General features: G+C 50.3%; 1 protein-coding gene across 5 annotated transcripts in view; it reads left to right on the top strand.

The window, feature by feature from the left end:
- Positions 1–24,507, top strand: part of ARHGEF10L (Rho guanine nucleotide exchange factor 10 like) — a 180,143-nt gene that overhangs the window by 5,921 nt on the left and 149,715 nt on the right. For 4 of the 5 annotated variants that reach the window (XM_073007780.1, XM_038010375.2, XM_073007779.1 and 1 more), the window contains exon 1: positions 14,482–14,612. The exons of the other annotated variant lie outside the window; for it this stretch is intronic. The gene's annotated coding sequence lies outside the window, so the exon portion shown is untranslated. Of the gene's footprint in view, positions 1–14,481; positions 14,613–24,507 lie in introns of those variants that run through there. 5 annotated transcript variants of the gene reach the window in all.

Raw genomic sequence — 24,507 nt, 5'->3', positions numbered from 1 at the left:
TCGAATGGGTGGCTCCCGGGTGCCCTCTCTGTGTTCCCTGCCAGTGCTCCCTCTCTGTCCTCCCTGCATGGCCGCAAAGCCCAGGGAGCGCAGGAATGCGGGGGAGGTTCTTATTGCTTCTGATTTTCGGGGGACTGGCCAAGACTGGAGCGATCTCTGTGAAAACCTGCCCCTAGTCTGTGTGGCCAATTTTTGGAATAAACCCGGAATGCCAACGTTTGCGGGAGAAGAGGCCTCCTAAGTCCTTTCCACCTTATTAGTGGACAAATTTGGACTTTTTGGTCAGACTTGGGTTCAAATCTCAGCTCTGTCCCTTCAGATGGTGTGAACTTGGTTGAGTCACTTGGTCTCACTGAGGTGTTGAGAGGGTTGAGAGTTATCCCAGGCAGATCACTAAGCCTGGTGCATAGCAAATGCTCAATGAAAGGAAGGCCATGTCTTGGCACCAGGTTTGCCCCAACTCCGTTTCTGACAAATAGACAAGGCTGGCTGGGCGCAGTCACTCACACCTGTAATCCCAGCACTTTGGGAGGCCAAGGTGGGTGGATTGCTTGAGCCCAGGAGTTTCAGATCAGCCTGGGCAACATGGTGAAACCCCATCTCTACTGAAAATATGAAAATTAGTCAGACGTGGCGGTGTGTGCCTGTAGTCTCAGCTACTTAGAGGCTGAAGCATGAGAATTGCTTGAGCCTGTGAGACAGAGTTTGCAGTGAGCCAAGATCACACCACTGCACTCCAGCCTGGACAAGAGCGAGACCCTGTCTCCAAAAGAAAAAAAAAAGACAAGGCTCAGGGATGGCAGGATGCCTCGTTGTGCTGTCTTGGACAGCAATGACTTGTTCCATTCAGGCGGTGGATGTCTCTAAGTGGGGCAGGGATCCCACTCTGCTTTCTAGCCTTTATCTCTTCTTCATTTTCTTGAAAAGTTGTTCTGGAAACTACGAAACTGGGCCACAGGCCTCCATGCCTGCTTTTCTGGGACTACTGGGTTGTTTCATCTCTGAGTCTTGCTTCTCCCACAGGAAACTGGAAGCCCTGGGCTCTGATCAGGGAATGCAGGGGTGGGGGAAGGGGGCAACCTGCTTCACATTGATCTCACCCCAGAACCGAGTGGCTGGCTGACGCCGCTGATCAGAATTCATGTGGTCAGAGGATTTGTGGGTCGGCATGAGATCTTTTAATACGCCAGAGAATCATCTCCCTAAAGTTCTAGGCTCCTGGCGGGTGCCCCACACACAATTCTGAGACAGCATCCAGGGAATGGGCTGGGATTGACTCTGAATAGAACTTGAGAGTCTGGCAAGGCTCTGTTCCCAGGCCCCACCCTGGAGCCACAGGGCAGGGAGCTCGCTACATTGGAGACATTTTATGGCGCCACCCGTACCCCCCAGCCGGAGCTCATCCAGAGACCTGCAGTTTGGGATTGAGCAGGTTAAATTCCCAGTGGCTTCTGGGAAAATGCTTGATCAGACTCTGTATGCTGCTATCTTTACTGAGCTCTCTCAAAGTTCATCACCCCCAGGACGCTCCTTTTTTTTTTTTTTTTTTTTTTTTCCTACCCCTAAAACATCAACATACTCTTCTCTACTTTGCCTGGAATCCTTGCGAGGGGATTTTCCAGTTAGCAGAAAAACTGCATCCAGTTTCCGACCTATTCACTGAGGGGGTGGGTGACTGGGAAAGGAGGGTTATTGCCCTCTAGTGCTTTTCCTCTTCCTTTTCTTTTTTCTTTTCTTTTCTTTTCTTTTCTTTTCTTTCTTTCTTTCTTTCTTTCTTTCTTTCTTTCTTTCTTTCTTTCTTTCTTTCTTTCTTTTTCTTTCTTTCTTTCTTTCTTTCTTTCTTTCTTTCTTTCTTCTCTCTCTCTCTCTCTCTCTCTCTCTCTCTCTTTCTTTCTTTCTTTCTTTCTTTTTTTTTTTGAGATAGAGTCTCACTCGGTCATCCAGGCTGTAATGCAGTGGCACGATCTCGGCTCACTGCAACCTATGCCTCCGGGGTTCAAGCGATTCTCCTGCCTCAGTCTCCTGAGTAGCTGGGACCACAGGCATAAGCCACCATACCTGGCTAATTTTCGTATTTTTAGTAGAGATGGGGTTTTGCCATGTTGGTCTCAAATTCCTGAACTCAAGTGATCTGCCTGCCTTGGTCTCCCAAAGTGCTAGGATTATAGGTGTGAGCTGCTGCACCCGGCCCCTTTCCTTTCCTCTTGGTTTTCTTTACTTTAAAAAAATTCATTAAGATAATTATTTTCTTTGTTTGTTTATTTATTTATTTGAAACAGAGTCTTGCTCTGTCCCCCAGGCTGGAGTACAGTGGCATGATCACAGTTCATTGCAGCCTTGAACTCCCGGGCTCGAGTGATCCTCCCACCTTAGCCTCCCAAGTAGCTAGGACCACAGGCGTACACCACCATGCCTGTATAATTTATTTTTACTTTTTGTAGACTATGTTGCCCAGGCTGGTCTTGAACTCCAGGGCCCAAGAGATCCTCCCACCTTGACCTCTTAAAGTGTTACAGGCATAAACCACTGTGCTCATCCTCCTTTTGGTTTTCAATTGTATTCATCTGTCCATCCATCTATCCATCCATCTATCCATCCATCCATCCAGCCAGCCAGCCATCCAGACATCCTCCATCCATCCATTTGTCCACCACCCAAAATTTTCATCCATCCATCCATCCTCCATCCATTCATTCATCTAAAGACTGTTTATTGAATTCCTCTTCTATGCCAGGCACTGCATTCTGGAGACACAGCTCTGTGCACTGGATACATGATCCTGCCCTCAGGAGGATTACAGTATAGCAGGGGTAACAGACAATTTAACAAGCACTATAGTACTTGGTGCTACGGCTTAACGTCTCTGCTTATCGGTGTGCTCATCTGTTATGTGGGGTGGTTCCAGTACTTACTTCATGGGATTATTGTGTTTCCGTGGCATAATACAGTAAAGGGCTGGCTCAGGTCTTGTCGTGTAGCCAAGTGTTCAATAAATGTTAGCCATGTTGATGGTGATGCAGATGATGATTAAGATCATTTTGTTTTGTTTTGTTTTGTTTGAGACGGAGTCTCGCTCTGTTGCCCAGGCTGGAATGCAGTGGCACAGTCTTGGCTCACTGCAACCTCTACCTCTTGGGCTCAAGCGATCTCCTGCCTCAGCCTCCCAAGTAGCTAGGACTACAGGCACGTACCACTACACCCAGCTAATTTTTGTATTTTTAGTAGAAACAGGGTTTCACTATGTTGGCCAGGCTGGTCTTGAACTCCTGACCTCAAGTGATCCACTTTCCTTGGCCTTCCTTGGCCTCTCATGCCTTGGGTTTACAGGCATGAGCCACCACATCCGGCCAATTAAGATCTTTTAACACAGGGTCTGGCATTAACTAGTTAACCAGATGTATCCATGAGTTGTTCTGAGCAGTTGGCTTGTCCTTGGCAGCCACAGACAGTAGAAGGCATGGTGACATAGGGCAGACCCCAAGCCAGCTTCTCAGGGTGGGGAAGCCTGTGAGCAAACCACCTCCACAAAAGTGCTGTGGATGCCAGCAGTGGCTTCTGGGCTGGGTCTAAGGGGTTCTTCAGGGAAGCCTGGGCCACCACAGCTGCCTATCTGGTTTGCCCAGTTAGGAGCTGGTTGAGAAGCATCCGAGGGCAAAATGACCCATGAGATGAAGAGCTGTGGACTGCCTTCGCAGGGGCTGGGGCAGGCTATCTGGGAAGTTCCTGGGAGCTCAGAGGAGAGGGGTGGCACTGGAGGATGAGAGGAGGCAGCTATAAGTGAGGCTCTAAGCAGAGCAGCCAGGAATGATTGGGGGTCCCTGGTAACCTTCCATGGGGCTTATGGGGCCATGGGGCCAGGATCATATCAGTCTTTTTTTTTTTTTTTTTTTTTTTTTCTGAGACGCAATCTTGCTCTTGTTGCCTAGGCTGGAGTGCAGTGGGACGATCTCGGCTCACTGTGACCTCTGCCTCCCAGGTTCAAGCGATTCTCCTGCCTCAGCCTCCTGAGTAGCTGGGATTACAGGCGCCTGCCACCATGCCTGGCTAATTTTTGTATTTTTAGTAGAGATGGGGTTTCACCATGTTGGCCAGGCTGGTCTTGAACTCCTGACCTCAGGTGATCCACTCGTCACGGCCTTCCAAAATGCTGGGATTACAGACGTGAGCCACTGCACCTGGCCACACAGCAGTCTTGTTTCTTTTACTGGCGGCTCCTGGAATGGTGCTGGGCACACCCTAGGCACCTGGGATGTTTGCTGAATACATGCCAAGTCTTTATTGGGATGGTTTGGTCTCACTGTCATGCTGGCTTACCTGGAAGGAACAGTGGTTCTGGAACCAGAGAGAAGAGAGTTCAAACCCTGGCACCCCCACTTACCAGCTCTGCGGGACAATGGGTAAGACATTTCCCCTTTCTGAGCCTCAGTTTCCTCATCTGCAGAATAGGAATTGCAATATCAACATTGAGGGTTGTTGTGTAGATAGGAGATGGTACATGGGGTGGTGAGGTTGGCACTCAGAAGGTACCCATGAAGGAGCAGCTGTTATTGTCGTTATCCATGCATCTGTGGTGACACCCAGGGTTGTAAGCCAGTACTGTGGGATTGAGAAGGTGGGGATAGAGTGTCTGCTGGACCTACATTGCGAAGTTTTGGGGCAGTGTGGTGGGGGACAGTCAGATAGACCTGGAATCTTTTGTTTACTTGCTGTGTGACCTCAGGCATGCTACTTACCTTTCTGGACCTCAGTTTCTTGTATGAAAAAGGAGATCTTGAAAGCAGCCATTCTGGTTGGGCGTGGTGGCTCATGCCTGTAATCCCAGCAACTGGGGAGGCCAAGGTGGGTGGATCACTTGAGGTCAGGAGTTTGAAACCAGCCTGGCCAACATGGTGAAAACCCCGAATACAAAAATTAGCCGGGCATGGTGGCGGGCGCCTAGAATCCCAGCTACTTGGCAGGCTGAGGCAAGAGAATTGCTTGAACCTGGGAGGCAGAGGTTGCAATGAGCCGAGATCGTGCTACCGTACTACAGACTAGGTGACAGAGCAGAGCAAGACTCCATCTTAAAAAAGAAAAAAAAAAAAAAAAGAAGGCAGACATTCTACAGAGTTCTTGCAGTAGTCAATGGGATCATGCATTAAGACTGCAGAGCCTGGCATATGGTAAATGTAGACAGATGCAGAATAAAAGTGGGGACATCATCAGCACAGGTGGCCTTCAGAGGAGGAATGGGGTGAAAGGTCTTTGGAGGGGTGAATGTGGGATACAGTGGGGACTCTGGGTTTCGGCGGAGGGAAGGGGCTCAGGGCCTCTTTCATGTCATGTCCCTGACGTGCTAAGTCTCCCTTCCAAGGTGACCCACCCCCTGTGCCTCTGCTGACCCACTAGGTGGGTCAACATGACCATCCTGGGCTTTCGGGTCTCAGAAGATGTCATATCTGGGAGCTTAACCTCTTGAGTTTTGGGGGAAGACTTGGGCAAGCTTAACCAGAGGTCACACAGTCTGGGGGAAGGAGCATGGACTCTGGATTTAAACCCCAGCTCTTTCACTCTCCCACTGTGTGACCTTGAACAAGCCACTTAACCTCTCTGGGCCTCTGTATTTATTCACAAAGCAGGATAGAGCCACCTTCCTTGCAGGGTTGCCTGGAGGCGTGGCACACAGTGGGCCTCTGTAAACGGGAGAGATGGGTGTGATTCCATGCCGCCTCCACACAGCCTCCGCAGAGGGCAAGGGAGTAGATGTTAATGAGCTCTGGGGCTGGTCCAAAAAGCCAGTCTATAAAACCCCTGCCTGCAGCTTCTGGTGTGTTGCTCATGGGAGTTTATGTGAAGGACACAGCCGGATAACAGCCCATTGTTCTGAGTGGGGATGGTTTTATGACTCTTAGAAAGCGTCTTTCATCTGGGAGACCAGGGAGCTTATGGAGCCTCCCCGCCCTGGGCAGTGAAACTGTGGGATGATGAAGGTTTCTGGGGCTGGTGCCAGGCTGCAGCCATGGCCAGGCCCTCCTACCACAGCCCAGGCCAGCCAGTGGGAGCTGAGCACCCGCCCCCCGCCACCCACCAAGTGTCACTGAAGTCTCTCTCTAGGCCCAGGCCAAGGCCCTGCCCTCCTGAGGACCTCTTGCCCTGGCCCACAGTCTCCAGCCAGGTCTGCTTGGCAAGGCTGGAGGTTCATTGTGTCCCCTGGGCTCTCTCCCTGCTTCCTCTCCTCAGCAGCCAGTGACACATTCCCTCTATCTTTATGGTAACTTCTAGAACAGGCCCTCTGCCCTGTCTGCCATCAGCTGACCAGCAACTCTTATGCCTGGGAGCCTGGCCTGGTGCTCTGAGCCCTGGGTTGGAGCAGTAATCTGATGCCAGGAAGCAAAGACCTTGTCTCCTTGTCCTTTCTGGCTCCTTGGCCAGGCCCCAAGCCGAGAAATGCAACCTCCCCTTGGCTCAGCAGACAGCCCCAAGTGCTCTGCCTGTTATCCCTAGAGGAGGCTGCAGATACCCCTGAGGAGTAGGTGGCCCCCTGGGGCCTGCGGGCTTTGGCCTGCTGGGTAGAGAAGCTGTATGTGTTTGCAGCTGCCTCTGATACCCCAGCCCACATTTACCCTGTGCTAAGGCTTTGTCCTTTGTCCCTTTCCCTTTGACCTTTTCTTTTTTCTTTCTTTTTTTTTTTTTGAGATAAAGTCTCGCTCTGTTGCCCAGGCTGGAGTGAAGTGGTGTGATCTCGGCTCACTGCAACCTCTGCTCCGCAGGTTCAAGCTATTCTCCTGCCTCAGCCTCCTGAGTAGCTGGGACTATAGGCGCAGACCACCTCACCCAGCTGATTTTTGTATTTTTAGTACAGACGGGGTTTCACCATATTGGCGAGGCTGGTCTCGAACTCCTGACCTCAGGTAATCCGCCTACCTCGGCCTCCCAAAGTGTTGGGGTTACAGGTGTGAATCACTGTACCCGCGCCCCTCCCCCGCTTGGTCTTTTCTGTTTTAGGAGATACAGGAAGGTTAAAGCAGGGTGCTGGGGATACCTTGTGCCTTAATTGGTCACTCTTCTTGCACAGGACTCAGGAATGGCCCCTTCGTCCTGCACCAGGACAGTAGCCAGGGACAAACAGCACCACCCGAATATTCATCTCTCCTCTCATCATAGGCTTCTTTGCTTTCAAGGAATAAAAATCCACTCAAGTGGTTCAAGTGAAGGGGTGCTGAGTAAGAACAGGTCATTTTGACGAACATTCAAGGCTAGGACACAGTGTCTTTGTGCCTCAGTTTCCTCATTGGTAAAATGGGGATAAAAGTATCCACTTTATAGGGTTCCTGTGAGGATTAAATGAGCTAATACATGTGAAGTGTTTAAACAGAACCTGGTATATAAAGAGTGCTGTTAGGCGTTTGCTATTATTATTTTATCATTATTTTTGTAGAGATGGGGTCTTGCTATGTTGCCCAGGCTGGTCTTGAACTCTTGGGCTCAAGCAATCCTCCCAACTTGGCTTCCCAAAGTGCTGAGATTATAAGCGTGAGCCACTGTGCCAGCCTGCCGTGGTTATTTTGACACTGCATCACCAGGAGAATGGGCTACTCACACTAGTCTCTCCTGACACTAAGTCCCGTAAAGGAGCAGCTCAGGGAAGTCAGGCTTCCTTCCGCCTGATCCCCTGGGACACCTGTGGCTGTGTCTTTGACCTTAGCTTGCTTCCCCCCAAATGCAGGTCCTGGATTATGAAGAACCTAGAAGACTTCAGGGGTTGCTTAGTGCATCCCAGCTCCCCTCAAAATTCCTGTCCTATTGAACAGGGGCAGGAATGTTATGGGAAGAGGGTTTCAACTTGGTAAGACAGACTCTATCATCCTCATTTGTAAGCAAAATGTGACCCATTCTCTCTTTGATACTAGCCTGTTCACGATTGGCTTGATGACGTAGTGCATAACAAGGACTGGCTGCTGGCTCGGCACTCTCCATTCATACTGCCTATGCGAGGCGGGTATCCAGACTTGGGAAGTCCACATTCCCATCCACCCACTTTCTTTCTTTCTTTTTTTTTCTTTTTTCTTTTTTTTTTTTGAGACGGAGTCTCGCTCTGTCGCCCAGGCTGGAGTGTAGTGGCCGGATCTCAGCTCACTGCAAGCTCCGCCTCCCAGGTTTACACCATTCTCCTGCCTCAGCCTCCCGAGTAGCTGGGACTACAGGCGCCCGCCACCTCGCCCGGCTAGTTTTTTGTATTTTTTAGTAGAGACGGGGTTTCACTGTGTTAGCCAGGATGGTTTCGATCTCCTGACCTCGTGATCCGCCTGTCTCGGCCTCCCAAAGTGCTGGGATTACAGGCTTGAGCCACCGCGCCCGGCCTCTTTTTTTTTCTTGAGACGGAGTCTTGTTCTGTCTCCCAGGCTGGAGTACAGCAGCATGATCTTGGCTCACTGCAACCTCCGCCTCCCGGGTTTAAGAGATTCTCCTGCCTCAGCTTCCTGAGTAGCTGGGATTACAGGCAGCTGCCACCACGCCTAGCTAATTTTTGTATTTTTAGTGGAGACGAAGTTTCGTCATGTTGGCCAGGCTGGTCTTGAACTCCTGACCTCAAGTGATCCACCCACCTCAGACTCCCAAAGTGCTGGGATTACAGATGTGAGTCATTGTGCCTTGCCAGCCAACATGCCCAGCCCACCCATTTTCTGTTTTTTTGTTTGTTTGTTTGTTTTTGTTTTTTTTTTGGGAGAAGGAGTCTTGCTCTGTCGCCTGGGCTGGAGTGCAGTGACACAATCTCAGCTCACTGCAACCTCCGCCTCCTGGGTTCAAGTGATTCTCCTGCCTCAGCCTCCCTAGTAGCTGGGATTGCAGGCGCGTGCCACCACGCCCAGCTAATTTTTATATTTTTAGTGGAGACAGGGTTTTGCCATATTGGCCAGGCTGGTCTCAAACTCCTGACCTCAGGTGATCCGTCTGCCTTGGCCTCCCAAAGTGCTGAGATTACAGGTGTGAGCCACCATGCCCAGCCAGTTTCTTTTCTACGGCAGAGGTAGATCAAACTTTTTGATCTACTTTTTTGATCACCCTCAAACTTTTTGGCATCAGGAACTGGTTTCGTGGATGTGGAAGACAATTTTTCCACAGTTGGGGTTGGGGGATGGTTTCGGGATGATTCGAGTGCATGACATTTATTGTACACTTTATTTCTATTATTACATTGTAATATATAATGAAATAATTATACAACTCACCATAATGTAGAATCAGTGGAAGCCCTGAGCTTGTTTTCCTGTAACCAGACGGTCCCATCTGGGGGTGATGGGAGACAGTGACAGATCATCAGGCATTAGATTCTCATAAGGAGCGTGCAATCTAGATCCCTCACATGTGCAGTTCACAATAGGGCTTGTGGTCCTCTGAGAATCTAATGCCACCGCTGCTTATCTGACAGGAAGCAGATCTCAGGTGGTAATGTGAGTGATGGGAGTGGCTGTAAATACACATGAAGCTTGCTTACCTGCCACTCACCTCCTGCTGTGTGGCCTGGTTCCTAACAGGCCACAGACTGGTTCTGGTCCATGGCCAGGGGATTGGGGACCCCTGCACTATGGAGCTGACTGGTGGGAGTGGGGCCAGACTGGGAGGCAGCAGCGAGGGCCCTGGGTCCCCATCTTGGCTTTTCCACCAGATTGCTGAGCAACCTTGGACAGGTCACCTAGCCTCTCTGACCAGGGAAATACCACCCCTGTACGCCCTCATTCCCTTTCCCAGGTCAGCAGTGGAGACAAGGAGGACGGACGCCTGAGTCCCATCCAGATGTAATGTATCATCGATGATTTTGCTTACACAATAAATCCTGCCCTCACCAGAGTGCTCAGTGAGTGGGTGATTCTGGTTAATTGAATGTTCTGGGACATGGAAATGTTCCCAGAAATCCTTTTTGTTCCTTTTGTGGCTATTGAAACCCATCCACTCATCTATTCAGCACATATTTGTCTCCTGTCTATGCTGCAGCAGGTTTTGGAGCAGGTGCCGGGGATACCACCCGGAATGAAACAACAGAGTCCGGCCTCCGTGGATTCACAGTCCGGGGAGGAGACACATGGCAAACATGCCACCACACATGGTAGGTAGGGCACACTGACCAGGGAATGCAGGCTGCGGGTAGGAACCAGGGGCCCAGTGCGGAAGTCCTTGGAAAGAGCTCCCAGAGAAGGTGCTATTTATGTTGACAGCACTAAAAAGCAATTAACCATAGTGTCTGGGGGATGGAGTAGTCAGGGGTATTCCAGCTGAGGGCAAAGGCTCAGAGAAACACCTGTGCATTCATTTGTGCTGTGGAGGTTAGAGTGTACAACTGGGGTAGGGCACAATGGCTCACACCTGTAATCCTGGCACTTTGCGAGGCCAAAGTGGGAGGATCACTTAAGTCCAGGAGTTCAAGACCAGCCTGGGCAACATAATGAAACCCCATCTCTACAAAAAAAATACAAAAATTAGCAGGGCATGATGGTGTGCACCTGTAGTCTCAGTTAGGAGGTTGTGGTAGGAGGGTCACTTAAGCCTGGGAGGTGGAGGTTACAGTGAGCTGAGATCACATCATTGCACTCCGGCCTCAGTGACACAGCAAGACTCTATCTTCAAAAAAGAAAAAAAAGAATGTGCTTTTGGGAAAGTGAGAGTGAAGAGGCAGGTGCATGTCAGGAGGACAAGAGTATGTGAGGATGTGGCCTGCTGAGGGCTGGCCTGGACTGCGAGGGCTGCAGGTTTATTTATTTTCCAGCGTATGTTTTGTGATGTGATTCTTTCTCATCAAAGTGGAGAGTAGAGGGGGAAAATGAAATTAAAACACTAAATCACAGAGGAGGGGCCTCAAATCAGAGGAGTGACAGAGGGCTGGGAGTGACACTGACAAGTAGAGAGCACAGCTGTGTCTAAAGGGCCACCACTCCTGGGGCCCTGCAGAGTGTGGCCATGGGGGAATGTGGACCTGGCATTATCAGATCTTCAGATTTGTTAAGATAAGCTAAAAATCTGGCTTTTAATTTTTTTTTTTTCAGAGACAGGGTCATGCTGTTGCCTAGGCTGGGGTGCAGTGGTGGGATCATGGCTCACTGCAGCCTCAAACTCCTGGGCTCAAGTGATCCTCTCACCTCAGCCACCTGAGCAACTGGGACTACAGGCATGCACTACTGCATCTGGCTAGGTTTATTTTTCATTTTTGTAGAGATGGGGTGTCTCCCGATGTTGCCCAGGCTGGTCTAAAATGCCTGGCCTCAAGCAATCCTCCTGCCTTGGCCTCCTAAAGTGCTGGGATTATAGGCATGAGTCACTGCTCCTGGCTGCAATCTGACTTTTTATGGGAAATCTCCCAATGACTAAATGATGGCAACTGACAACAACAAGAAAACCACTATAGGGAAAACAAAATGCTTCTGCAGACTCAATTTGTTTTATGAGCAGGTGGTTTGGAACCCTAGACCCAGAGGGTTCTATTGATAAGGGTTCTAGGGTGTCCTTTAGAATCCATTATGATCCTCTAATGAGTATGCCCCTAAACTGTGCTGGACTCTAGGGGGACAATGGGGGTCTGGGGCATGACCCCTGCCCTCAAGGCTGTATCATAGCTGCCCTCAAGCTAGATGGGTCAAATCAGTTATCACCCAGAGCCAACTTATAACAAAAGGACTAGGTGCTATAGAGCTCGGGCGGGGGGGAGGGGGGAGATCAGGGAATGGAGGAGGCCATGTGAAAAGGCCTCCTGGGGATTCTGGGCCTTGTGATGGTTCTTGGAGGGGAGGGTAACACTCAGTACAACCAAAGAAGGTAAGGGCATCCTGAGCTGGAGGAGTCAGACATTTCAGGATCAGATGAGAAATAAGATAATAAAGGAGGCTGGGCACGGTGACTCACACCTGTAATCCCAGCACTTTGGGAGGCCGAGATGGGATGATCTCTTGAGCCCAGGAGTCCAAGACCAACCTGGATAACATAGTAAGACCACCATCTCTACAAAAAAAAAAAAAAAAAAAAAAAAAAAAAAAAAAAATTAGCTAGGCATGGCTACCTGGCAATACAGGCACTACAGGCACCACCATGCCCGCACCTGCAGTCCCAGCTACTCAGGAGGCTGAGGCAGGAGGATTGCTTGAGCCCAGGAGTTTGAGGTTATATTGAGCTGATTGTGCCAGCCTGAGCCACAGGGCAAGACCCAGTCTCTTTTTTTGAGACAGAGTCTCTTTCTGTCACCCAGGCTGAAGTGCAGTGGCATGATCTTGGCTTACTGCAACCTCCGCCTCCCAGGTTCACGTGATTCTCCTGCCTCAGCCTCCTGAGTAGCTGGGATTACAGGCGCACACCACCACACCCGGCTAATTTTTTGTGTATTTTTAGTAGAGACAGGGTTTCACTATGTTGGCCAGACTGGTCTCAAACTCCTGACCTCGTGATCTGCCCGCCTCGGCCTCCCAAAGTGCTGGGATTACAGGTGTGAGCCACCGCGCCCAGCCAAGACCCAGTCTCTTAAAGGAAGGAAGGAAGGAAGGAAGGAAGGAAGGAAGGAAGGAAGGAAGGAAGGAAGGAAGGAAGGAAGGAAGGAAGGAAGGAAGGAAGGAAGGAAGGAAGGAAGAAAGAAAGAAAGAAAGAAAGAAAGAAAGAAGAAAGAAAGAAAGAAAGAAAGAAAGAAAGAAAGAAAGAAAGAAAGAAAGAAAGAAAGAAAGAAAGAAAGAAAGAAAGAAAAAAAACAGATAGCCAAGGAAGGGGTTGGAGTAAATTGTGTAAGACTGCGATGTTGATCTGGGACGTGTACTTGGCTCTGGCACATGTACTTGGCTCTGGCTATGACAGCAGGACCCAAAAGTCCATATTCTGGTCCAAAGCTTAATACCATGAGCCTGAGGTCACTCAATGGACATCTGAAGTGTTCTTCCTGCTTTGCTAGCATCCCCAAATCTCTCCTGTCTGCTGTCCTGCCATCATTTATTCACATCAGGGCAGGGGCCGTGCCTGTTGTGTTCACTGATGTCTCCTGCATGACTAGAACGATGTGTGGAACAGAGCAAAAATGCTCAAAGAATATCCACCGCCTATTACTATGAGCCAGTGTTGCCCTAGCCTGGGGCTTAGGACGACTCTGTGGTGCTTATGTTCTTGTGTGGAGAGGGATAATAAACAAACCGAGTCGGTGAATAAGATGATTTCAGAGTGTGGCCTGTGTGACTTGTCTCGCTGCACTGTAGCCTTGTGTTTATTTGTGTCTTCTCCTAAGCCTATGAGCTCCGAGGGGGCGGGGCTGGGGTCTGTCTGCTTCCTCCTCTCATTGGTAGCCCCTGAGGTTGGTGCCTGACAAATAGGGAGTACTAAAAAAAAAAAAAAAACCAAACAACAACAACAACAACAAAAAAACGTTTTTGCCGGTTGTAGGCTGTAAGGAACACAAGCTGAAAATGATTTCAACCTACATGCACCTGTACCCTTTGGAGGCTGCAGAACTTATCATTATCAACCCAGGAGTAATTGCTGATAAGCCCGCGTGTGAATTTCCTTGCAAATAGAGAGGTAGCGGGGGAGTGTTTAACAACAACGCCGATAATCTTAATTAATGACCTGATAACTGTAATTAATTGCATCATATCCAGAGGCCCTCTTTGGAATTTCAGGAGGGAGTACCTAGTGTTTGGCAGCTTTGGAGCTGCAAAGGCAGAGGAGTGATAGGATCTCAGTCCCAGCACTTTGCTGCTCAGTGAGCTTTGCCAAGTTACTCACAGTTCTGAGCCTCAGTTTTCTTCTGGGGAAAATGGGGCTACATCACTGGGGTGTTGTCAGTCTCAAAGCCGCTAATGCCTGAACCCGCCAGGGTTGTTCTTGGAGGTTAGGGTGCATGGCTGCAAGGTTCCCCATGTTGCCATGGCGGGGGTGGGAGGGCAGTAGGGGGCCGCTGAGACTGGTTGAGGGGCAGGTCATAAGTCTAGGGTTTCCCCTGGGGCCGACCCAGGAATCTCTCACCCATTTGGGGGAACCTCAGGGCAAAATGTTGAAGCGGGGGAGAAGCCAGCACCCTGCGCGCCTGCGGGATCTCTCCGCGGGAGAACGGGGGAAGGAGAAGCGGGAGGCGGGAAGCGGGGACCCCGGGGTGGGTGAAGGAGCGAGGAGGTCGTCGTGTGGCCGGGGACGGGCCCCATCCCCGCGGGCCTCAGTTTCCTCCCTGTACTGTGGGGGGCCGGGTGGGCTGCCGGGACCGCTGGGGGCTCGCAGCGGGTTGAGGGAGGCCCCATCTCCCTCGCGGCGCGCTCGGAGCAGGGAGGGGGCGCGGCGGCCGCGGCCCCGGCCACCAGGGGTTAAGCGGTGACCTCAGCCGCGGCGCCCCGGGACCGGGCGGGTGGGGGCGGCGCCGCGTCGCGCACGGCAGCGGCGGCGGGACCAGGCCTCGGAGCGCGGCGGGCGCGGGCGCAGTCCCGGCGGGCCCGGACCTCGCGGGCGGGCGGGCGGCGCGGCCATTGGCTCGGGCGGCGGCGGCGGCGGCGGCGGCGGTGGGGGCGCCGTCCCGGCCATGGGCGCCCGCGGCGGCCTGAGGAGCTGGAGGCGCGGCGCCGGCCGCCGAGCGCCTTTGTGAGCGGCGCGCATGACAAAGGCGCGGGCCCGGGCGGCCGAGGCGGGTGAGTGAGCGCGGGGGCCCTGCCTCCGCGGGATCCTCGCGTGTCCCCGAGTCTGCGAGTGCGGGGGAGGCGCTCCAGGCGCCGGGGTCCTCCGGAGGTCCCGGGCGTGTCGCCGTGGGCCGGCGGGGGCTGTGTCCGCCGCTGTGTCCCTGTGTCTGGGTGTGAGAGCCCCGCGCCCGCGTCTCCCGTCTGTGTGAGTCTCTTCTTGTGTCACCGGAGTTCTGGTGTTACTAGGGCGAGTGGCCTTTGTGCTTCAGCTTGTGCGTGTGTGTGGCCTCCAGCCGGTTGGGGTCAGGACAGTTTGGGAACCCCCACCCCCACCCTGTGCCTCACTTTCCGCTGTGGTCCACCTCCTGCTGCGCTGACCTTGGGGGTCTCTGGGATCGGGTGAAGTCAGGGAGTGCCCCTGTCGCCCCTGTGGTGAGTCAGCCTCTCCCACCCTGGACCCCGGCCCAGAGGCGTAACGGGACGGCCTCCTGCAGGAGGAGACTGTGGGAGGAGAGGATGCCAGGTCAGCCGGAGGCCGTGGCTGCAGAGCCGCCAGTCCGGATCCTCCCTGGAACAGGAGGGCCCTACATGAAGACCAGCCTCCTTGGAGTGTCTGGGATGGCCTCTGAGAGGGAGCGTCGGCCTGACTGTAGGGAGCATGGGGGACAATTCTTCCTCCCTCTCCCAAAGCGGGGCCCTGGGGCAGGGGTCTCGAATCTTCCTTTGGCCCTGAAAGCCAGGAGTCCCTGCATTGCGTCAGTGCCAAGCAGAGAGGTGGTGGCTGGTGGACTGCACTTCCCCACTGGCTTTGGAGCTCAATTGCTGCCCCAAAGTCCTTGGCTTCCCTTAGGGATGCTACTGGGAAGCCACGCCCCACCTGCCGGTAACCCCATCTGCTCCTCCTCGGATTCTGGGGAGAGAGGGCAGGTTGTGCGGGCTCATTAAAATGCATAGCTCTTCCTGGCATTTGCCCAGCACTGTGCCCCCCACGGTGTTCAGGCCCTGGACACACAGACTAGATAGCAGGTCAGCCTCCGGAAATCTCCAAGCTCTCTGTGACTGTGGGCTGGGGACTGCCCTTCCCCTTCCTCGGGCCCTCAGGGTGAAGCTCAGAACCCGCCTGTAAGGCTTCCTGTGGTGCCCGAATATGATGCTCGCTGTCCCCAGGCACTTGCCTTCCCCAGGCCCCCTGTCCCTTCCCCTTCCACCAAAAAGCCTCTGCGGGCTGTTCTCTCTATCCAGGAAGTGGGTCCCATCCTTCACCTCTGATTTCTCACTCCAGAGCTACTTCCTCTCCAGTGAGCCAGGCTAACCCCAATGCTCTGAGGGTTCCTGCCCCAGTCGTGGGGGCGGAGGCCTTTTTTTACGGTCTTCCAGTGGAGCAGGGACCATGCCTGTCCTTGATCACAGCTCAGAACAGTACCTGGTGCATAGTGGGTGCACTACACATAGTTGCTGAATAAATGAATGTCTAATAACTAATGGTTCCCAAGTTCTGTTCCAAGTTTTAACTCTGGAGGAGTTTGGGGAGGAGGGAAAGCTGGTGGACTGCTCTGGGGCCCAGGTACCAGGTTAGTATAAGAGGAGGTTGGGTGTGGTGGCTCATGCTTGTAATCCCAGCACTTTGGGAGGCCAAGTTGGGTGGATCACTTGAGGTTAGGAGTTTGGAATCAGCCTGGCCAACATGGTGAAAACCTGTCTTTATTAAAAATGCAAAAATTATGGCCAGGCTTAGTAGCTCATGCCTGTAATCCCAGCACTTTGGCAGGCTGAGGTGGACAGATTACCTGAGGTCAGGAGTTCAAGACTAGCCTGACCAAAATGGTGAAACCCCGTCTCTACTAAAAATATAAAATTAGCTGGGCGTAGTGGCACATGCCTGTAGTCCCAGCTACTCGGGAGGCTAAGGCAGGAGAATCGCTTGAACCCGGGAAGTGCAGGTTGCAGTGAGCCGAGATCGCACCATTGCACTCCAGCTTGGGTGACAAGAGCGAAACTCCACTTCAAAACAAAAACAAAAACAGAAATTAGCCGGGTGTGATGGTGCACGTCTGTAATCCCAGCTATTTGGGAGGCTGAGGTGGGAGGGTCGCTTGAACCCAGGAGGCGGAGGTTACAGTGAACCAAGATTGTGCCACTGCACTCCAGCCTGGGTAACAGAATGAGATTCTATCTCAAAAGAAAAAAAATAAAAAGAAGAAGATTGAGCATGGTGGCTCATGCTTGTAATCCCAGCACTTTGGGAGCCTCAGGTGGGAGGATCACTTGAGCCCAGGTGTTCAGGACCAGCCTGGGCAATACTGGAGACCACGTCTCTACAAAAAATTTTGAAAATTAGTTGGATATGGTGGTGCACGCCTGTAGTTGCAGTTACTCAGGAGGCTGAGATGGGAGGATCAATTGAGCCTGGAAGTTCGAGGCTGCAGTGAGCTGTGATTGTGCCACCGTACTATAGCTTAAGTGACAGAGGGAGACTCTGTCTTAAAATAAATATATATATATATATATATCTGTGTGTGTGTATATATATATTTATGTGTGTGTGTATATATATGTGTATATATATTTGAGGAAAGTGTGCTATTACTTGGACAAATGGTATATTAATTAACAGACATTTATAATATATGCTGAGTGCCAGGTGCTGGGCTAGATGATTTAAGCATGTACCTCTTATACATTGAGAAGGAATAGAGTAGAAAGAATACATGTAATCTTCTTAGATTAATTTTGAAAAGATAAAGTAAGTGATATATATGCCGTGATAAGATAATAATAACATAGATTTACATTGCACTTTCATATCTGCTATCTCTTTGTTTTGACAACACCCTAGTAATTAGGCAGGGAGATGGGTTCATACTCATTTTACTGATGAGGAAGATGAGCATCTAGTGTCACTGCTGAAGCGAGTCATCGAAGGAGCCAGCACTCAGCCTGGGACTCCCTGGCCACTCAGTCCTTGCTTTCTTCTGCACAGCTGTCTCCAGTGCCTTTTGTATTCCTGTCACCCAGCTAGACTAGATGGGTGAATGAGCCACTGTTCTTGCCCTCAAGGGGTCTAAAGTCCAGGAGACAATCAAGTTCTTTAACAACGGAGTGTGCCAAAGTTGTTCCACCCCACGGTGCCACCTTGGGCCCAGCTCAGTCCTTTCCTTGCCGTGTCCCAGAGAGTTCTTGGTCTCTCTACCTCAGTGGAGGGCATCAGAGCCATTTTCCTTCAGGACCCTGGTCTGATGACATTCCCAAGAGTCCTTATAGAGCCTCTGCTGGGTCCTGGGCAGTGGTGAGTTGGGAACCAGCTCATACCTACACATAAGAGCTGATTGCTAAATTTTAGGAATTTTATGAGCCAATTATTAAACACAGCCATTATAACAAATTTTGAGGCTGGGTGTAGTAGCTCACGCCTGTAATCCCAACACTTTGGGAGACTGAGGCAGGCAGATCACCTGAGGTCAGGAGTTCGAGACCAGCCTGGACAACATGGTGAAACCCCGTCTCTACTAAAAATACAAAAATTAGCCGGGTGTGGTGGCGCGTGCCTGTAATCCCAGCTACTCGGGAGGCTGAGGCAGGAGAATTGCTCGAACCCAGGAGGTGGAGGTTGCAGTGAGCTGAGGTCATGCCATTGTACTCCAGCCTAGGGGACAAGAGTAAAATTCTGTCTCAAAAAAAAAATTTTTTTTTTTTAGTATATACAGTCATCATTAAGTAAATTATATATATATATATATATATAGAGAGAGAGAGAGAGAGAGAGAGAGACGGAGTCTCGTTCGCTCGCCCAGGCTGGAATGAAGTGGTGCAATCTCAGCTCACTGCAACCTCCACCCCCTGGTTTTAAGTGCGGGGGGAGCCTCAGCCTCCCAAGTAGTTGGAATTACAGGAGCCCACCACCATGCCCGGCTAATTTTTGTATTTTTAGTAAAGACAGGATTTCACCATGTTGGCCAGGCTGGTCTCAAACTCTTGACCTCAGGTGATCCACCCGCCTCAGCCTCCCAAAGTGCTGGGATTACAGGCATGAGCCACCGCGCCCGGCTATTATTATATATTTTTGGGATGGAGTTTCATTCTTGTTACCTAGGCTGGAGTGCAATGGTGTGATCTCTGCTCACTGCAACCTCCACCTCCTGGGTTCAAGTGATTCTCCTGCCTCAGCCTCTCGGATTACAGTAGCTGGGATTACAAGTGCCCCCCACCACACCTGGCTAATTTTTGTATTTTAGTAGAGATGGGATTTCACCATGTTGGCCAGGCTGGTCTCAATCTCTTGACCTCAGGTGGTCCACCTGCCTTGGCCTCTCAAAGTGCTGGAATTACAGTCATGATCCACTGTGTCCAGCCATAAATTTTATACATATACATATATTATTATTATTATTGTTTTTGAGTTGGAGTTTTGGCTCTTGTCGCTTAGGCTGGAGTGCAATGGCATGATCTCGGCTCACTGCAACCTCTGCCTCCCACGTTCAAGTGATTCTCATGCCTCAGCCTCCCAAGTAGCTGGGATTACAGGCACCCACCACCACACCTGGCTAATTTTTGTATTTTTAGTAGAGATGGGGTTTCACCATGTTGTCCAGGCTGGTCTCAAACTCCTGACCTCAGGTGATCTGCCCACCTCAGCCTCCCAAAGTACTGGGATTACAGGTGTCAGCCACCGTGCCCAGCCCATAAATTATATTTTATAAAGTAATAAATACTCAAATTTTTTTCTAATTATTTTATTCTATTACCTGTGCATTTGTGGTTATTTGCTGCTTTGTGTGCATGTTTGTGTGTGTGCATGTATGTGTGTGCACGTGCGGGGGTGTATTAGTTCTTTTTCATACTGCTGTTTTTATACTGCTATGAAGAAACACCTGAGACTAGGTAATTTATAAAGAAAAAGAGGTTTAATGGACTCACAGTTCCACATGGCTGGGGAGGCCTCACAATCATGGTGGAAGGTGAAGGAGAAGCAAAGGCACGTCTTACATGGTGGCAGGCAAGAGACCCTGTGCAGGGGAACTGCCCTTTATAAAACCATCAGATCTTGGGAGACTTATTCACTATCATGAGAACAGCATGGGGAAAACCTGCCCCTGTGATTCAATTACCTCCCACCACGTCCCTCCCATGACATGCAGGGATTATGGGAACTACAGTTCAAGATGAGATTTGGGTGGAGACAGAGCCAAACCATATCAGGGGGTGTGAGTGTGAGTGTGTGTGTAATGTACATAGTGGTGTGCTACTGCATATCTCAACTCCATTCAGTGATGTGATGTTGGCAGCTTGAAATTGGCCACAGTGAGAATATTTATACCATATAAATTGGCAAACACCGCAAATCAGAATCTTTTCCCCTGAAGAACTTGTTTACCAGCACACCACTGGGAATCCAGCAATGAGCAACTCAGTCCCTCCCTTTGAACTTACATTTTCGTGTGATGCCGCTCCAGGACTGATCTTAGTGTCTTCGTGGCTGAGGGGCAGCTGCTGGGCAGGGCCTTCTGTGCTGATAGAGGTTGTAAATTGCCCTCAAATCATGGGAGCTCTCCACTCCAGCATGCGAGTTGTTACCATGCACCAGAAAGAGGGGAAACGGGACAAGGAGGAGATTCAGTTAATTGAGAGGTGACTTTGCCATTGAATAACCCTATTCAGGATGACCCAGGCATCTTGGAGGAAAAACAGCGGTGACGTCTGAGGACAGACCATGGACAAGTTAAGTAGCTTGGGGCTTGTGGAGTTGTGACATCCAGGACATGGGTGGCTAGAGCTGGCATAGACAACAGTGGGTATGGCCTGTCCATATGGATGCAGGGCCTGCATGAGAGAGTAGAAGCAGACGGTTGCTCTTGTACCGCCTGTGATCTCTGGTTGAGAGATGGACACGGCACAGTTACATACAGTGGAGGGATGTGCAGAGTGTAGCAGGGGAATGGGGTAGGGAGCGGGAAACAGTTCATGCCTCCGAGCCTTTGCACATGCTGCTCCTTCTACCCAGGGGAGTTAATGTGTGTTTTTTCTACCCAGAAGGAAGGGCATGTGCAAAGGCTCAGAGGCATGAATTATTGAGAGCTCAGTCTGACTCTGGTGTCAGGTGAATCAAAAGTCTGCAGGGTTTGAAGCAGAGCAGGGGAAGCATTGAACCTTCCTCAAGTCAGGGGGCACAGCATCATCTGGATGCCAGCAAAGGAAGTCTGCCAAACCTCGCTTGTCAGGGGCCTTGTGCTGTGTGGATCACCCTGCTTCCCTGAAAATCTTTAAGGTTTCTTGGTAGTTTCCTGCTGTCTCTAAAGCTTGCTGCTGTTCCAGCCCCTGCATCTGTGGCTGGTAGATTCTCAAAAAAAAAAAAAAAAAAAAAAATCCATGTTAATATCAAGCCAAACAAAACTTAATTGGGATGGGAAGAGGGGTCTCCTGTTCTTCCCCCATTGCTAATTAATACCAGAAAAGCTGCTTCTGTCTTTCATTTAGGCAGACAATTGAGAGCTTGTTTGTTTAAAGGCAACTGATTTTGACTTTATGCCTATGTGTGCCAGGTATTTTTCATGCATCAATTCATTTAATTTCCATGCCGATCTTGCAAGTAGGTCCTATTTTCCCATCTTATCGATGAGGAAATTGAGTCTCAGAGACTTATCCAAGGGCACTGTGTTTGTAAGTGGTAGGATTCGAACCCGGCAGGTGCTGAGATCTTTCTGCAGTCCCATGCTCCCTTCCTTTATGCGGTGTTCCTTTTCCCTTTGAGGAGGGGAGGGAGAGATTAGTCACATGCCTGGAATCTCAGCACACTTTGCCCTTCTTAGTTTGGAGTTAATGTGTGTTTTTTTAATCCAGTGTTAGCAAGGCCCAGTCTGGTCATAGCTGGGTTTGTTACCCTGTGGCTCAGGGGCAAGGATGAGAATAGAACCCTGGTATCCACATGGGCCCCCTAGGCCTGGTGTCAGGAAAGAGCTAATACTAATGGCTAAAAATTGCAGAGTGGCAGGCCCCTTGGTAGTGCATGGCTTGTGGGAGCTTGCTCAGTTCTCAGCTACTCCAAGAGGTGGGGTGCATCATTATCTCTGTTTTGCCTCCATTGAACTTGCCCAGGGTTGTGCAACCAAGAGGTAGAAGCACCACATTCTGCTCGCCCCAGAGTCCTGCCTCTCCACTCTGTGTCTTTCCTTGAGCAGTGCCAACCCTCCCAGGGCCTGGCTCGGCTGTGCCTTTGACAGCCCCTAGCAGCAGTGCCCATATGCCATGGAAAATGGGGAAGGATAGTTGACCACTTGGCCACAGGCCCAGGGTCTGCCCACCTCTTGGTTAGAGCCAGCACCGAACTCCCTGCCATGGGGTTCATCTTCCCACTGGCCTATTGGTTGAGAGGGTGGTCTCAGACCAGGCCCCAACACCACCTTCTTGTAGGTACATCCCCAGTCCAGGGCAGTGCAGGTGGTTTGTGATGGTGCCAGCCCATGTTGGCATGTTGGGTCCAAGACGAGGTGGCATTTCTGAGTTGTGGAACCCCTTTCTCCTTGAGAGCCTGCCCCCAGAGTGTCCTCCTCTCTGCAAAAGTCCTGGTTCTAGTCACTGGCTGATTGGTATGCATCCCAGAATCCTGGCCATTAGCATACAAGGCGGGAGCCAGCTCTCATTACTCCCCTCTCTTCATTGTTTGAAGTGGGCAGACTTGGAGTGAGCTTTGGAAATGTGAGCTTTTTATTCAATTTCCCTAGAAAAACAATGGTTAAATTAAGTAGGAAAATAACAGTCTCCCGAAATTGAAGAAAAATATTCCTGAACCTAGACATTACCCACAACCTTTGAATTTCTTTTAAAATAGGCATTTGTTTTACTCTTAAGTTATATATGTATTGCATGACCACTGAAGAAAACACAGAGAAAATACAGAGAGAAGAAAATGGAAATCATTTTACCACGTAAAGACAGCCTTTCTCAATATTGTGGTGCATATCATTCATGTATTCAGTAATTCATTTGCTCATTTGGCAAGTATCTATTTAGGGCCCAGAAAGGGAGAGACTGTATTGGGTTCTGGGAGTAGAGGGGTACCCTGCTCCCTGCTGGGGCTCTTTCTATGTTGGGCCTTGGGCAACTCAGCTGACCCTTCTCTTATCTGTTTTCTCATCTGTAGAATAGGGATAACACTAGTAGCTGTGTCATAAGGCAACGGGGATTTAACAAAAGTGCAAGTAGCATGCTCATTATAGTGCCCCGCCCAGGTCAACGCTTAGCAATGTTGGCTTTTGTCACGTAGGGGAGGAATACCTTTTCTTCTACCCTGTTAGGTTCTGTGATAGAGCCTATGAATTAAACTGACAAAAGACAGATTAATAGGAGAAAAGGCATATTGATTTTATTTAATGTTACTATACATATGTATTTTTTACTGTAAGGGATCTCCATAGAAAAGAAATGAAAATCCAAAGAGGTAGTTAGACCCGGGAGCTTACATAACATTTTAACAAAGGGTGATAAATTGTGGAGAAGCAGGAGACAAAAGAAAAGGATTGGACTTAGGGGGGCAATGCATTTCAGGAAAGTGACTAGGAAATGTATGGTAGATAAGGGTGGTTTAGTAAGGTTTGTTATGCAGATAAGGTAGAGGGATACACCTTTGCAAATGGAAATTTATATCACCTTTACAAAGGGAAATGTGTGCCCTGCTTATAGGCAGAAAAGGGGAGACAAAGAGCTCTTCCTGTATCTGCTGCTGCTCAAGTACCTTGAGCTCAAAATCATTCTTTTTTTTTTTGGTGAGACAGCATCTTGCTCTGTTACCCAGGCTGGAGTGTAATAGCCCAATCTTGGCTCACTGCATCCTCTGCCTCCTGGGTTTAAGTGATTCTCCAGCCTCAGCCTCCTGAGTAGATGGGATTATAGGTGCACACCACCACACCCAGCTAATTTTTGTATTTTTAGTAGAGACAGGGTTTCACCATGTTGGCTAGGCTTGTCTTGAACTCCTGACCTCAAATGATCCTCCTGCCTCAGCCTCCCAAAGTGCTGGCACTACAGGTGTGAACTACCACTTCTGGCCCTGGGATGGCATATTTTGATCTTTTTCAGTTACAACAGTGAGCAGGCTGACATTAACCTTGCCCTGGTGGTTTTTTTTTTTTTTTTTTTTTTTTTGAGATGGAGTGTTGCTCTGTCACCCAGGCTGGAGTGCAATGGTGCAACCTCTGCCTCCTGGGTTCAAGTGATTCTCCAGCCTCAGCCTCCTGAGTAGATGGGATTACAGGCTCCTGCCATTACACATGGCTAATTTTTTGTGTTTTTAGTAGAGATGGGGTTTCAGTATGTTGGCCAGGGTGGTCTCGAACTCCTGACCTCAAGTGATTCTCCCACCTCAACCTCCCGAAGTGCTGGGATTACCGGTGTGAGCTATAGTGCCTGGCCTCGTGGGTCTTATATGATGGTGGAGGAGACAAAAATCAAACACATCAAATTTATAAAGTAACCACATTGTATGCTAAAAACACAAATTCGGAAGAGAGATCCCTCCACAGGGAGGTGAGCTCTGGGAGCTCTTATATTTATAGTCTGGTGGAGGAGGAGGAGCCAGGGCGGGCAGCCTGGGAACTGGGGGAAGATGGGTGCAAGGAACTTACTTTTAGTGCCAGGTGCTGAGCTAAGCACTTGGGGAGGATCGGCCCCTGGTCCTCACAATAAGTCTGTAAGGTGCAGGTGCTGTTATGCTTTTCACCTTATGGAAGGGGAAAGAGGCCCAGAGGTGACCCAGCGCACTGGCCAACAGGTGCACAACTGCGTGGGGAGTGAGGATTCACACCAAGGGGGCAGTCCAGCTCCTTCGCCCATGGCATTCCCGTGTTGCAGAGGAGGATACCAAAGCTTGTGGTTTCGTTACTTTGTTTTCATTTGTCTGTCCTTGCATTCCTCTTCT

This window comes from Chlorocebus sabaeus, chromosome 20, assembly GCF_047675955.1.
Source record: "Chlorocebus sabaeus isolate Y175 chromosome 20, mChlSab1.0.hap1, whole genome shotgun sequence".
Classification (NCBI taxonomy): Eukaryota; Metazoa; Chordata; class Mammalia; order Primates; family Cercopithecidae; genus Chlorocebus; species Chlorocebus sabaeus.
Note: the sequence above shows the minus strand (reverse complement) of the source record. Positions and strands in the feature narration are given on the sequence as shown.